A 15056-nucleotide genomic window follows, 5' to 3' on the forward strand; every position below is an offset into this window, starting at 1 on the left:
CGTGGCGTATTTACCTGATCATTATCGATGAAATCATGACCAATGCGGTCTAAATAATTATTCCAAACGATAATTTGAAATTATTTGGCAAAAACCTGACCTGGGGAGGAATTTAATATTCCAAAAATGCAGTGACCAAAACGGTTACCGCAATTAACGATGCAACTTTTTGGAGACCTAAGAGGTTAAGCTTCCTTCGTTGGTTGCACAGTAAACCGATGTGAATCTGATTGTCCGGGTTGAGATAGGAGAGACTGGTGGAAAACCACTCGTCCAAAAACGAGCTGGCCAAAATTTCGAACGAAGATTAGGCAGCCATGTTAAAAAGCGTTATAAAAAGATTTTTCGAATCAATTCCAATGCGTATTTCTGCTCTTATTGCGTCGAGGGGAGGTGATATGTATTACTAGAAGCAGTTTGTCGCAATAAAATTGGCTTTTCTTTGATTTATAATTTTTTAAGCTAAGGGTTGCCAATACTTTTTGCGGGTTAATTTTGTAAATTTTCCAACAAATTATTTAAAAACTGTGTTTATCTAATTTGAATCAATAAAACATGTATATAATCAAAAACTACATTATATTTGCTAAATGCGTACAAATTTTCATGTCCTTTGTATAATGCATTCCAAGGATATAGCCAATTTTATTTAGCTGGCGTTGGGGTTGCCAATACTTTTTCCATTGACTGTAATCCATTTGCAGCTGTATTTGTGATGGATTCTATGTAACTTTGCTAGCTCTGCTGCTATCTAATAGCCGTATATGCCGATCGACTGCATGTCATAGCAGCTGTTTTCTCTATATTGTCACTGTAAGTTTGAACTTCCTTCCTTAAGATTGAGATTCTGTCGAATTACTTATACTTTCATATTTCCGCTTGTAGGGCAGTAGAAGTTTGCTTAATACCTGTGTCGTCAACTCCGTCAGGTAGACCTTTAATACAATAAAGCCCTTCCGATTCCCCCAGCTTATTCACACTCTTACTTGTCCTGTTTTCAAATGCGGAAGCTGTGTTGCTCTAATAATTTTGCAACATTCCTCAGATTTCTTCCTTTTTCATAGTCATTCATGGCTTATATTGATCTGCATAAGTGAATTTCGGTATAGTATCATCTCATCGTATTTGAGTTCCTTTTGTCTTGTAATTCCATGCATCCTAGGCAGGCCCGTACCGACGATGCTTCTAGGTGGAGCGCTGGCTCCAAGCCGTACGGCCCGAAGGGCCGTACCGGCACGCCCTATGCACTAGATATAATTGTCCTATCACACGATGCAAGATAAATGCATATCAAGTGTGGAAAAGTGCATGGTAGACGTGCTTCATTTACGATGCCGGATGTTCCTAGTCAACAATTTAACAATTATAAACCCTAATCTGTTTTTACGGGGAGAGACGTTTAGTTAATAACAATTTTGATATGTGTCATACAAAATATAGCATTACAATTTCAGACGTACCTCAACGAAGTCATAATTGTATGTAACGTTTGATTTCAAGAAATGAGATAGATAAGATTGAACTCCGTGAGTTGCAAATGAGTCTCGAGGGGTTTGTACGTTGGGCATCCAAAATTGGTTTTTCTAATTTCATAGAAGATGTTAAAAACCGGTTTTCAATTTAACGGAAAACTGGTTTTATAATTTTCCAAAAACCGGTTTCAGAATTTGCCGAAAAATCGGTTCTTAAAAGCTCGAACTCTAATTTTCGGTTTTTTTTATAAAATACATTTTTTAAAAGCTAATGATTTCTGTTTCGAATTGTTGAGATAAGAGTTAGTTTTGCTGTAATCCCTTATAAGTTTACATTTAATTTTAATTTTGCATTCTTTGAGTATTACCCAGTACCCGCAAAAGTTCTGTTATTAGATTTCCCGGGTAAATTAAGCAGGGAAAACAATTTTTTAGAGATTTGTACTATTTTTTATTGATATCTCCATGCTTTTGTCTATCAGATACCATGCTTCCAAGTTTTTTGTGACCTAAGGTTCCAAAGTTACAGACCAGGAGAAACAACGTGTCGCAATTTTTCAACAAGATTTTTGTAAACAACAAAAATCGTCATTCTTCAATTGTTAAACAAAAATCGGAACTGATCGCAAGATGGTCGACCGTACCATAAAATGATCCTCTGACACTGGCAGTGTCGACGGGCGAAAAAGAAGTGGAAGTGAACGGCGATAAAGGTCACCAACATTGACCAAGGCGCGAAAAACCAGGATTCGCCCGAATCCATGCCGAGGCCGAAGAAAAATTCCCTTACGAATGAACGAATCAACTAAAACCATGTCCCTAGCCCATAAACTGGACCTTAGACTGAAGTCTTCAAGACATGAGGAGAAACACTTCCTAGCTACTCGCCAAGTAAAAAAAGACCCATCAGAACCCTGGTGCTGATCATGCGGTACGCATTTGAAAAATGGAAACAGATAGTTTTAAAAAAATGAGCCAACCTTTACCGGTGAGGCCTAATAAAATAGCAAAATGGCCACTTCTACACCCTACCAGTCTAGGCTATTCGTAAAAATTTCAAAAATGTTCATCGTTCCCACCATACTGGTTTTACGATTTTTTAATTGGACATCAGTTGGATTGGGTGGAAAAAGTGAATTTTCTTCCTTTGGGGGTGAAATTTCGTATGAAAAATTATTTTTCTAAGCTTTTGAGCGGATTGTGAAACCCTGGAACCACAACGTGTTCAAAAACAGCGAAATGACAGTCAAGTAGGGCTCAGGTCCTACTCATGTGGTCAAGATGGTAATTGGGTGATTGAAATCTCAAATTCCCGACTCCATTTCGGATCAAGAAAAAAATTGACTCTCACAGAACGAGAACTCAACGTTCTGAACTATGATATATTTTCTAAACTGGAGCTAGGTGTGTGTGCTAAACCCCACACAAGTTTAGAATCCACAAAAAAATCAATGGTCTAGAAATGAGGCCAATCTCTCCTGGAACGCGTGCGTACTCCGATCGAATGGTACAAACGAAGACCCTGGGCTCGTTTCGCCGTAAAAAATTGAGATTTTAAAAACTGAATAGTGTTTCTTATACGAAATTTCATTGGCTTTTCAGTTTTATACTTATTTTTTCGAAATTCGTTAAACTGGGTTCGCTACAATGAGTTTTTCTTATAACAGTTCTTTTGCGGGTACTAGGTATATTTATTTCCCAACTTTTTACGATTTGCAATGAAACCGTTTTAAAATCGGTTTTAAACCGGTTTACGCAAAATATTTGCGTTGAAGAAATGTGCGATTTTTACCAAGCGGAAGAAGCAAACCCCACTACCGTTTGCTTCAAAGGGAAAAATCGTAAATTTTTCAATTATGACCGCAAATATTTTGACAAATGCCGACCGTCGCATAAACTGCCTGAGGAAACGTTGGTTGTATTGACATGGACCACATAATTCGAAATTTCAACCAAATCGGAGGGTTACACTTCACACCATCGTATTGTAAGCTTTAATTCTTTGATTGGAGTGAAGACAATTGTCGTATTATGGAAAAATTTTTATTCTGGAGGAATACTAGTCGCCCTGAAAAATTGCGGTCATTGTGCAAGTTGAAGATAATTGTCGTTTCTCCAAGGACACTTCGCCATTCTGTCTCCACGACGTGTGTAAAATCTTTTGTGGTTTTGAAGGATTGTTTTATGCAATTGAGTGTTAGATTTGAACACTTTCTTCCTGAAAATTTGGACATATCTTAATCTAATGCAACATCAGACTCTGCATCTTGTTTCGACATTTACATATTTGAATCAATGAGTTCTTAATCCCGCACTACGACCATAACATCTTACTTACATATCTATATGGAATGGTCCCAGAATTAATGCATCTTATTGTGGTTAGTCATACACATCCTGTAAACGTTGAACTATGGATCTCCCTCGGTACCGTTTTTTCAGGTCCCAGTACTGATCCTTAGGGGCCCAGACAGCGGAATTATAACAAAAAATTCTAACTTAATGAGCTGCGTTAGAAATTGTAATTACAATTACTGCTAAACAAATTAAAATTTGCCGAACATTTTTTTCATGTAAAATATACTCCCTGGTTTGAAAGATGGATATAGAGAGCTAGATGGAACTTAATTTTACGACACACATTGAAACAAGACACATACAATGTCTTAATGCCTAGATATTTTACACTATTTTTGAAAAGGCCGGACTTCATATGTGTGCTCCAGGCCGTCCCAATCCAAGGAACGCCTCTGATCCTAGGTCCTTTAAAAGTACAACAGCTTGTTGCCCATCTCGGCCTACCGCATTTATTATCAAAATATTGTTTATGAAAAACTGTTTATTTCGCTAACGTCTTTCATACTAAGGTCCGTTCTGTTTATACTATTTTTCAGTGTTCATCTTGAATACCCGGATTAAATCCTGGTGAACGTTCAAGTGAACTTTTATCTGGTGGACGGTTTCTTGCAGATGATGCATCCTAACAATTTAGAGGATAAAAATTATGATAAGCTAGGGAAGCTTATTAGAAATCAAAGGTTTCTTTGTGTGCTTGAAATTATTCTTGCACAGTATTGCTCAAAACTTACTCAGATATTATAAACAGAACTGGCGCTTGCAATTTGGTAGCCTTGGCACGAGCATGTATACATACTTGGCTTACGTATATAGGTAGCTTCGTCGTCAGTTTGCAGATCATCGCACTTGCATCCCGCTGTGTGGTAGCAATAAGCTCCAAGCCAAGAACAGGTAACTTTGATGCAAGTGTCACCAATGCCTCGTAACACCATAGTCAATTTGGAGATGAAATAAAAGTGAATGAAGGTGAGGCCTCTCGCGGAGACAGGCCATAAGTAGTAGCTCCTCTCATATCATCATCATCAAATCCATCATCATCATCACTTGTTTACAATATAAAAGTCTCGCAAATAATTGCAAACTATATTTTGAAATACTGAAAAAAGTGTATCTGGCCATCGCAGCAGTACACAGTAAGTACATAGGTAGTTTTTTATATTTTTTTCATATTGAATTGATTCATTGCGTACGTTTATTTGAATATTTATTATTTGATGGTGTGCATTTGTAAGTGGAAGGAAAGTCGAGGTTGTCCATTCAGTACGGTGCGATTTTACGTTTTTAAAATTTAGTTTAAAACAGTTTTCAATGAGTAAAAACTAGTCTTTTCTGTACACCGTAATGGATGGATGGCCTCGCAAGCGAGCTAGGATACGGCCGGTCTTACGGAGCAGGGGCCGAATTCAGTGCTAGGTTACCATGGTTACCAAGGTGCATATTGACTTTAAGCCCAGCTAAGACTAATTTTACCTACGTTTCAACTGGGATTTAATTTCATGAAGCCATTTCTATTATTTTACGCTACAAATTCATTGACACCGAAAGTAAGCATTATCACCCATTTTGGAAAAATAAGATCGAATTGTAATTAAAATTCCGAAGTCTTTTTAGACCAAAGTAGGATACAATCTCTAATTTTACGCGAATGTAGTTGAATAAACAAATAAGTTTCATAAATCTTAAACGTCTAAATCATAGGTCCAACGTGAACAATGGCCTGTGTACGGAATGAAATACGTGGGAATTAGAGAGTATAAGAGGTCAGGTAAACGTGCGGTGTACGAGAAAAGGCTGATAGATAGTGATTCAAGACGGGCTGCATTAGGAATGATGATATCCATCAAGTCAGTCATTGCTATTAGCAAAGCTCTTCTGATCAGAGAGTTTAATCCTTTCAAATTCGTGCTGACGTATCGGTTTTGCCAAGATCCTTTAGAACTTTTTTTTAATACCGTGAGGGGAAGATTAGGTAATAACAACAATCCAACTGTGGTCGAGTTTAGGAACATTATGAAATCCATCTGGCACCAAAATCTCCTCAAGTCCACCAACACGGGTAACTGCATTGCGCAGATTGACGAAGGTGAAGTTCCTGGTGGTATGTTGCCTCTCAAACGTGTTCGGAAATTGAAGGTGCTCGATATGGATGACATTGATGCGTTGGACATTATAGATCTTAGCGCCCTCTCTGATCCACATTATTCAGATTTTTATAGGAATTGTCTAGCTTATATTAGCGGGAATGTGGTCAGAGTAGTTGGGACGAAGTTGAAGTGTGAGATTTGTGCCAATCACTTCTTAACACAGACGATGATCTTCTTCCTTCTCACTTTGCTAAGCTAATTGAGGCTAAGGATCGCGGAGGCTTATTCACCCCTGGTCATTCCGTTTTCCGTATAGTTGAGCTGACTGATGCATGTTATCGGCAAATTTGCAAAACTTCTGGTGGTTTAATGAAGGTATCTAATCTAAACCGTAGGATTTCTATGATGGTTACTGCACGATGCTTAGAAACCACAATTTTCCCACATCTGACGCATCACGTAGTTGATTTTGGTCCATTAACTGAAACTAGTCATTTGTCTGATCTCATTTCTCGAATTTCGATGCATTTTTTGAAAATTCGCTTATTTGATCATGGAAATAGGTTTCAAAAGATGCGAGAAATTTCAACTTCTGTACGGCACAAATTTGGCAAATTAACAATATTTACCGAAGCGCATTAGAATAGGTTTAGATCGCATTATCTTACAGATGCTCCTTATAATTTTTAAGAATATATTTTAAGTATTTACAACTATTTGGAATTATTTAAATGTATTTTAAGTTGTATTTAGCATTATTTGGGATTACCTAGTTTAATTGAAGTTGTCTTTAGAATTATGTTAGAGTTAAAATAGTTAAAAATTATGTAAACATTATATTAGAATAATTTACTGATTATTTTTAAATTGTTCTACGTGACTGATTCACGTTAAGATGCCTTAAGAGACTTGTATCTCACTAAAAATTGTTAATCAATAAATAAATGCTGTTTCATAGTTGGACTGTGGATTCTGATTATATAACTTCACTATTTGCACATAAAAATATTAAATAGAATGCATAATGTTTTATTCTCACAGGTCACCATGCCTTTGCATCCCGGCGATTTGGAAATTGCGGAGGCAATTTTTCGATTGTTCGATCATAAACTGATCGATTACGTCGTGCGTCAAAATTACAAATTACATGTAAATCATAATGCATAATAGATTGTTATTAATGAAATTTTTGTGTACAGGTCCTGACGGAGCGGGAAGAGCGAGTTGCCCTCCAGGCAATTCCATTGCACCTCCGAGAGATGGCGAGGGTTTGGTGCTACGCATCTATTTGCCACTCCAAGCGTTATAACGCAACTTCAGCTTTTAAAAGCTTGTGTACTAATCGTTTGTACATGAGATTAGCGAAGTTGCAAAAATTTCTGCGTATTTATGGAATTAATGTTAATTTTTTTTAAGAAATATTATTAAATAAGTTCCAAAATTAATCAAGTTAATTATATGATGATTTTATTGCACCTCGTACTGAATTTGTCGTAAGCTGGTCTTAACTAAGTGATTTTCAACTCGTTTACTGAATTCAGCCCCGAATACAGGCCAAATCCGACATGTTGCTCTGGCAACAAAGTACTGAAGCCGATTTATCCCTTCCTTTAGATCCATGAGTGTCACCGACCTTGCCTGCCAACTGCAAAGTCATGGTAATGCTCGAGCTTAGAATGCAATTGATAGTATTTGTATATTTCATTTTTTAAGCTTACAATTTTGTGGTCCACGAAGAATTTCATCAGACTCGACCTAGAGTAAATGATTGCATAAGTCGAATTGACCCAACAGCAAACGCTGAGGTAACCATGAACCGCAATATCGATGCATAAATCGAAGTGTTGCAAATTATTGAATACATAAATGAATATATTTGACATTTATTAAATTATATATAGCTCTATCACTTGATGTCCCCAACTGTAATCATACAAGTGAAGTGGAATCCATGCTCTTTGAGTTCATTTCGTGCAGGCCCACACGATGAACGCTCAGAGTCTAAGAACTTACGAATTACTAATAACGACATAATTGAATATTTAAGTTCTGAACACACAACCTGTACTATACATTAGAGTAACGTGATCCTCCGAGTCTAAGAAGTCGTCGTGGTTTCCAGAGTTGAGAATGAAAATCCTGTCGAATTCGTACCAAGCGTCATCGCCGTCATTTTGTACTCCTGAGTTTGTGTAAGCTATAAAATTAAGTCGTTATTATTTCGCCTTTCAATAACAACTCGCATTGTTATTTAACATTTAAACACCATTTAAGTTCTTACCTGAACTGTGGAAACAAAGAAGTATAAGGAATGACAAGCTTTTCTTTTGCATCCTTGACATTTTGAATAATATTTAGAAGTACACACCGGAAGACGGAAGGACATTGTACGATAACTTCTTTCTACTTATATCTTGATACACTTTGCTCTTTAATTGCAATGTTGGACAGAAAAGAGCTAAGAAATTGTCGTACCCTAATTTTGATAAATAGAATTACTTTCTGAATTAATATAAACTTGCACAATCATGCACCAATTCTTCTTGAATTCGGCCGTTTTCGACTTCCTTTGACTAGTTAATATATACATATATATATTTATAAAAAAAATTATATATGTAAACATATACCTGCAAACACAGACCTATCAAATTTTTTACACTACACTACATAAAATCTTAGGACATTACAATAACTGCTTGCATGTTTCATGGGTTGAGGTTGAACTTCATTCTGGAAAGTCAAGATGACGAAATCCAAGAAAATGTTTATCATAAAGAAGGAAATGGCAATTTGGTAGGAAATGTAGTAAGCTGTGGCCATTCTCTTACAGTCGTGAATGGGACCACGATCTTCAACACTGCTATCTATCGAATAGTAGAGCATAATGAAGATACGCAATTATTTCATACATTTCGTAGTTGTAGTAAAGACGGCAGCCAATAAAGCCATGGTAAGATATTCACCTACCTTAAGTCCCCGTTGTTAACTCCCATCATATTTCTGGCAGCAGCGCTATTTTAGATCGTTAGTAAAGTATTTACAAGCTTACCGAAATGCATTTCGACAATCCTGAATCCAACTGTAGTATATGAATAAGAAATAAATTCTTACTTGTGACTTGTAAGATGCAACTCACAGACTTATAATGTTATCTTAATTTACAATAGCAGAAAACTTGAATTGATTCTTATCCAAACCAAGGTTACGAGCAGAGTGAGATTACATTTCCAACATCATTCTTCTTAGCCTTAATTTTATCTGCACACATTCTGAGACTAACCTACGTTTCTCACGATTGCAAGGGTTAAGGAAATTTGACCAGTCGCCATTTCTAGGGTCAAATTGTCCAGTCAGTTTATCCCTTCTGCCCATAAATACTCTGCACATACACAAAAATGCTAAACCGTTTCCTCTTCTCTTATATTGCATTGACCACATAATGTGTCTGAGTCAAATAAGTGCCTTTATTTCTCATGAAAAATGCTTCCATCATGCAATCTAAGCTCAGCAATGATATTAAGGTGTTTTTGTGGCAGTTGTAATAAGAGATACTTTGCTGGATGCATTTCATTTCTTCCCACGTTTCATTGTATTGACTGTGACGATTTGAATTATTCATTGCACAAGTGTCCTCTTGCCTTCTCATATCAATTACTCTAGTTAATATGTGTGGGATTTCGGCATACATGTCCGCTATGTTGTCCATTTTGTAAAAGAAAGCAAAACCAACCCTTTGCAAGCACAAATGCAACTGCGCCACCCAATTGTAAGTAGAACCACATGCCATACTTAAAATTCACACTATTACATCATACCTGGGTAACTTTTAAAATTTAAATACGTCCTTCTTCCCGTGTAAAATTTCGAACCTAACCATGCATGAGATATGGTATTTATGGCTGTTTACAGTTTTATTTAACAATAGCAAAATAACCTACATATTTCTAAGATAAAATATTATTTAAATAATTGCCCTCGTATGCAGATATACAACAATACCTATGTGTATGTAGATCTACATAAATAATTTTGTTTATAATTAATTGCACTGAGGGTCTTATCATTATTTTGTCCTGTACGTACCTACAATGTATTCATCTAATAATTAGTGGTGCTTATGCCTATGCTAAAAAATTGATTTAAAATTCCTGCTAAAACAAACCTGCAATTAAATATATTAAACAGATATTCTGTGCGTAATTTTACACTTTTTTATCATCCCACGGAAGTGGACACTTTCATATAGACTCACCGTTTCCTATTAATTACTGCATGAATATCTTCTGCTTTACACTGAACGTTACTCATGCGTTAAAAAAACAGAAACAGCAGAATTGCTTAGAAAAATCAAAGGTATTTATTACTTCAAACGCGTGTGTAAATATTATTTAATACCAACAACTGAAACCAGCCAAAATATAAAATCCGTAATATATCAAACACAACACGCATATATGCAACTCTTCCTTGAATTCACATTCTCCAACATCGAATCAGCTACAATTTTACCCCACAACAGGACCAAGTCAAAAGGTAAGGACAAAATCATCAACCAAGTCAGCCAGCCAAGATTACGACGTTTATCTGTGCTAAGTAAGTATGCATTTGTCTATCCAGGTGATTAAGTATACATATGCACATACATCTTTAGGTGTACGAGTTAATTAAACGATTTAATTTTTAATCATTAAGAAGGAAATTTGTTGGGTCGTTCTACATATTTTATTGGACAAAATGGATGATGGATATTCTTATTTATATTTAGTACCCAGTGTACAACCAGTTAGAAAGCAATAATTATAAAATCATACTGGTCAGTAAAAATTTGGTACTGATATGGTACAACTTTATTACCGAGCCAAATACTAGTTGTGATGCTAAATACGAAGATGAAGTGAATACACCCAATATTTTTATTGATATATGAGATAGCAAAATGTAACGTAAGCCTTAGTAAGTCCGTATTGCCTAACATTAAGTTATCAAACCCAATAAAGTGCCGCATATAAATACGTACATATTTTGATTTAGTGAATTGTGTAATTTTTGAAAATTTATTTAAATAAGGTTAGAATTAATCTTATTTCAAGTCCGTCGACATGAACTTCGTGAATGGCGTGATTTCTGGCTAAAGACACTAATATTGTGGAATTTACATACATTAGTGTATGATTTAGTTCTTGGCTCGACGCATTGCACTATGTTAAATTGAGATTGTTCTACGTACGTAAGCATTTTTACTGACTGGGAGAGTTGCATTATTTATGACATTGCTAGAATTTCGAGTCTCCTTTACGGTTCGAAAGGGTGACGTACTTTTTTAATTGGGCATTTTAAAGTAGCATAATTAATTCGCATTGGTGGCTATGTGTAAATACTTATTTATTTACTATATACAGGGTGGTTTTAATGTCACCGTGACATTGTCACGCTACAATGGAAAAATTTTGCATGAGAAAACTTTGTTAGTTTCCATTAGTTACCGAAATTTTGCTTCTGAAGTTCAAAATTTGAATAATTTTATCACATGTGTTCCATTAGTATTGAGAATAATTAATGAAAAATGTAAATCCTAAATCTTGTAACTAATTGCATTTTTAGTGTTGTCCCATGAAAAATTTAAACCACCATGCATATGCATGTACTTATTTGCATAGGTATAATATACCTATGTATATTATACATAAATATGTATGTACATAAACATATGAACATAAATGCATATGTTTTTGCATGTCAAGTAGCCTCCTCTGTTCCTCACTTGTATTTGCTCTGTAAACAATCCGGTAGAGCCACATGGGTGCTAGTATGTATTAAGTCGGTAATGATTTGCTACCAACGTGGTTAAGAATTTCTACTGATTGGGAAATTTTTTATCATCACGACATTACCAAACATAATACTCGTTGTCATTAATACGAGTAATGTGACAAGTACTTCGTGCATTATTGCCGAGTGGAAATTTAGTACCCGGTTTCTTAGAGTGTTTGAGTTGGCTCTGGATTTAATTATCTTAGCCAGTACATAAATCTAAATATGCGGCCTGGATTTGAGCCCGGATATTTTCCTTGCTGTGCAAGTTTAATATCGCTAGTATTATTCAGTAAACATGAGGGACTGGATCCTGCATAAAGGATGTGACCGATTTATGACCTACTGACACAGAGGCATTTTGCGCTTCAAATTTTTGAAGTATTCTCAGAGTAAAAATGTAGAATTCAAAATTCGTTAAATTTTATCACGTGCTATAAGCATGTCCCCGAAACGGTTCCATTTGGTCTTGTATCTGATCAGGGTTCATATTTCACAAGTTAATTTTGCCCTCATGTAGATACTTTTCGATATTTAGGGCCAAGCATAAATCGTGAAAAAATTTAAAAAAATTAAATTTTTGAAAAATTTTATACACAATTAGGGTTGCAAACTTCGTATCTAAATTTATAAGTTTCATGCATACTTTCCTATTTTTGTGCATGGATGATCCTTAGCATTGTTCGACTTGCATACATGATTCGATTACTCATTTATTTATTAACGACTGGCAAGTTTTCGAGTAGCTGACGAGGCAAAATCACGTCATTTTACGCACTTAAATCCTACCTGGACAAGAGTGATCAGTAAATTCTGCTTAATTTTGCATTTATTTTGCAGAAATTCTATGCACTGCAGTTTTTTATAAAAATGTGACAATTTGATTGGAGGGCTGGAGTCAGAAATGGTAAAACAAATAACCTATTTAGCTGACTTTACGCATAATATAAAACTAATTTGTCTAAAATAATATTCAATTTAGGACTAGGCCTCACTAAAGCCATCTCCTTCAGATTAATTTACATCCCACATTCTGCACTCGATTGTCATGCAATTTTTTTGACCACCTAATTGACCCACTTGACCTCAATTATTTTGATGATTACATTTTGAGCAAAAATTTTGCACTCTTCAACACAGCTTTCTAATTTATGAAGAAGATGAATGGGTCGCCCGAGTTCAAGAATTGTAGTTTCCCTTGTGGTTCTCTACCTGCAAAAATTCTACAGCACATTGCAGTTTTTATGGAGGGCAGGAGTTAAAAATGGTAAGATATTAATCGTACCTTGCTTTAGGCACTCTATGTAAAATATTTAATGCTCAACTTATCCTTTGAACTTAAACAAACCATCTCGTGCTGATTAATAGTTACACTCTTAGCAACTTGGTAAAGAATTCCTAATAAGCGTCTTTACCGAGCTCTTGGTAATGACGCGTCCTACAAAAATTATACCGGATTATTACCGTATCAATACCAACCGGGTAACTGGCCTTCCACCACAATATTTTAAGTTATCTTTATAATTTTGGTAATAAATTCCTACGAGCTGGTAATTATATCCTTCAAATTTAGATAACATTCTTTACCATAATTTTAATCAAGTGCACTACAAGTTGTGGTGCTGACGAGATCTACATTTTGGTGTGGTTTATTACCATAGTGGTAAGAATTTTAATACATTTGGTATGGATTGTGAGACGCTACACAGTGGCGCATTTTTCAGTTTTAGTTTCTGCTCAGCTCAACTCAAGTCAAAATGGCGAAATTAATCCTATTCTGCCCGTGGAAGAAAGTGATAAAAACTTCTGGAAATTATATAGAATTTTTGGAAACAGGTAAGTATCAAATTATCATATGTAGGTGCCTTGAAGATGGTGATCGAGCACGACCACCATCTTAATAGGAACGAGTAAATAATAATGTTATGTTTATTTTTTTCAGTGAAGCAAAAATTTGAGTTGGAAATCAGAACAGAGATTTTTCTGCAAGACGTCAACCGGTGTGGGCTCATCCAAAATCGACTGGAGATTCATCGGAATTTGAAGGGGGGACAGACGAGTGTCAAAAACCATAGTTTGCATTATACTTAAATTTTATACTTATGTAAGTATGTTTTAAAATGGTTTTACAATAAATATAATTGAGTGAAAGATTATTGTAAAGAAAATAAATAAATGTATTATTTTCGGTGGAAATCTGCACAACATTTGGTAATATTGGGGTATACATATAAAAAGCATTAATACCGGTATGAGTAGCACGCCGTGTACAAAGTGGTATGGTTTATTACCAGGCGGTAGACATTTTACTACATATTGTAGTACATCTGTCATACATCACGGTATTGATTTTATCCCTAAAGGTGTTCTTTATTACCACTTCGGGTTCAATCAATTTCTTTACCAGCCGGTGGTTATTATTACCGTTTTTGCAGAGTCATATACGTGTGCATTTTGGTAATGATTTGGTAATGATTTTATTTAGAGTGTACTAAATAATTAATATTTTCAGTAAAAAATATGAAGTTTAATTTTAAAAAAATCATATTTACCAGATCTTACGCAAATTTGACCGCATCTGCCTTTCCGGTGGATCATTTTTATTACTCTGGCGACACAACACTTTCCGTCATTGAACATGGACAAGATAATTTCATCGAAATCTCTTCAGGCAAGTAGCAACACGATCTATGTGCACGAATTATAGGAATACAATTAAAGTAAAATTGGAAATTACTTTATTTTTAAAGGCACTAATTATCGTCAAATGCAAATGTTGATAACGGGTTTTAAATTGCAGATACACGAACAGGTACATATGTACGTCCTCTCATCTTTCTCAACTTTGCACCGGAAATATTGTTGGGATGATGTCGTCATCTACTTCCAATCTTATCTAGATCATTCTACGCATTAAGTTAAGACATAAAAATATTCAACTGCCATTCGAAATTTACATATGCAAATCTCATACACATATGCGGAAAAACTGTTGGCGAACGATTAAAACCTAATAGCGTGATAAGTATAAATTGTGAAATTAATTACCAACGTAATTGGTAATTAAGCGGTAATTGCGAGCGTGATAATTGCGAGCGTGATAATACATCTGTACGAATCAGCAAAGCTGGTAATGTTGTTGAATTTAAGCTAACTTTTCAATTTGTGATATTTCGTAAAGAAATCCCACTTAAAATTAAAATCATATCAGTCAATATATGCACGCTTTGGTTAATATACATATTCTTCGCATAAATATCAATTGCAAGCCAAATTAGCGATACCAATTTATCACATTGCTACTGCCTTTTTCTTTTAGCTGTCCACT

General features: G+C 35.4%; 1 long non-coding RNA gene across 1 annotated transcript; it reads left to right on the top strand.

The window, feature by feature from the left end:
- Nucleotides 1-12489: 12489 nt before the first annotated feature.
- Nucleotides 12490-13879, top strand: LOC118437414. The gene is made up of 6 exons (XR_004836096.1): nucleotides 12490-12635; nucleotides 12711-12995; nucleotides 13097-13210; nucleotides 13302-13391; nucleotides 13470-13564; nucleotides 13671-13879. It is a non-coding gene; the product is annotated as an uncharacterized LOC118437414 (long non-coding RNA).
- Nucleotides 13880-15056: the final 1177 nt, after the last annotated feature.

Source organism: Folsomia candida, unplaced genomic scaffold (assembly GCF_002217175.1).
Source record: "Folsomia candida strain VU population unplaced genomic scaffold, ASM221717v1 Fcan01_Sc013, whole genome shotgun sequence".
In the NCBI taxonomy this organism is placed as follows: domain Eukaryota; kingdom Metazoa; phylum Arthropoda; class Collembola; order Entomobryomorpha; family Isotomidae; genus Folsomia; species Folsomia candida.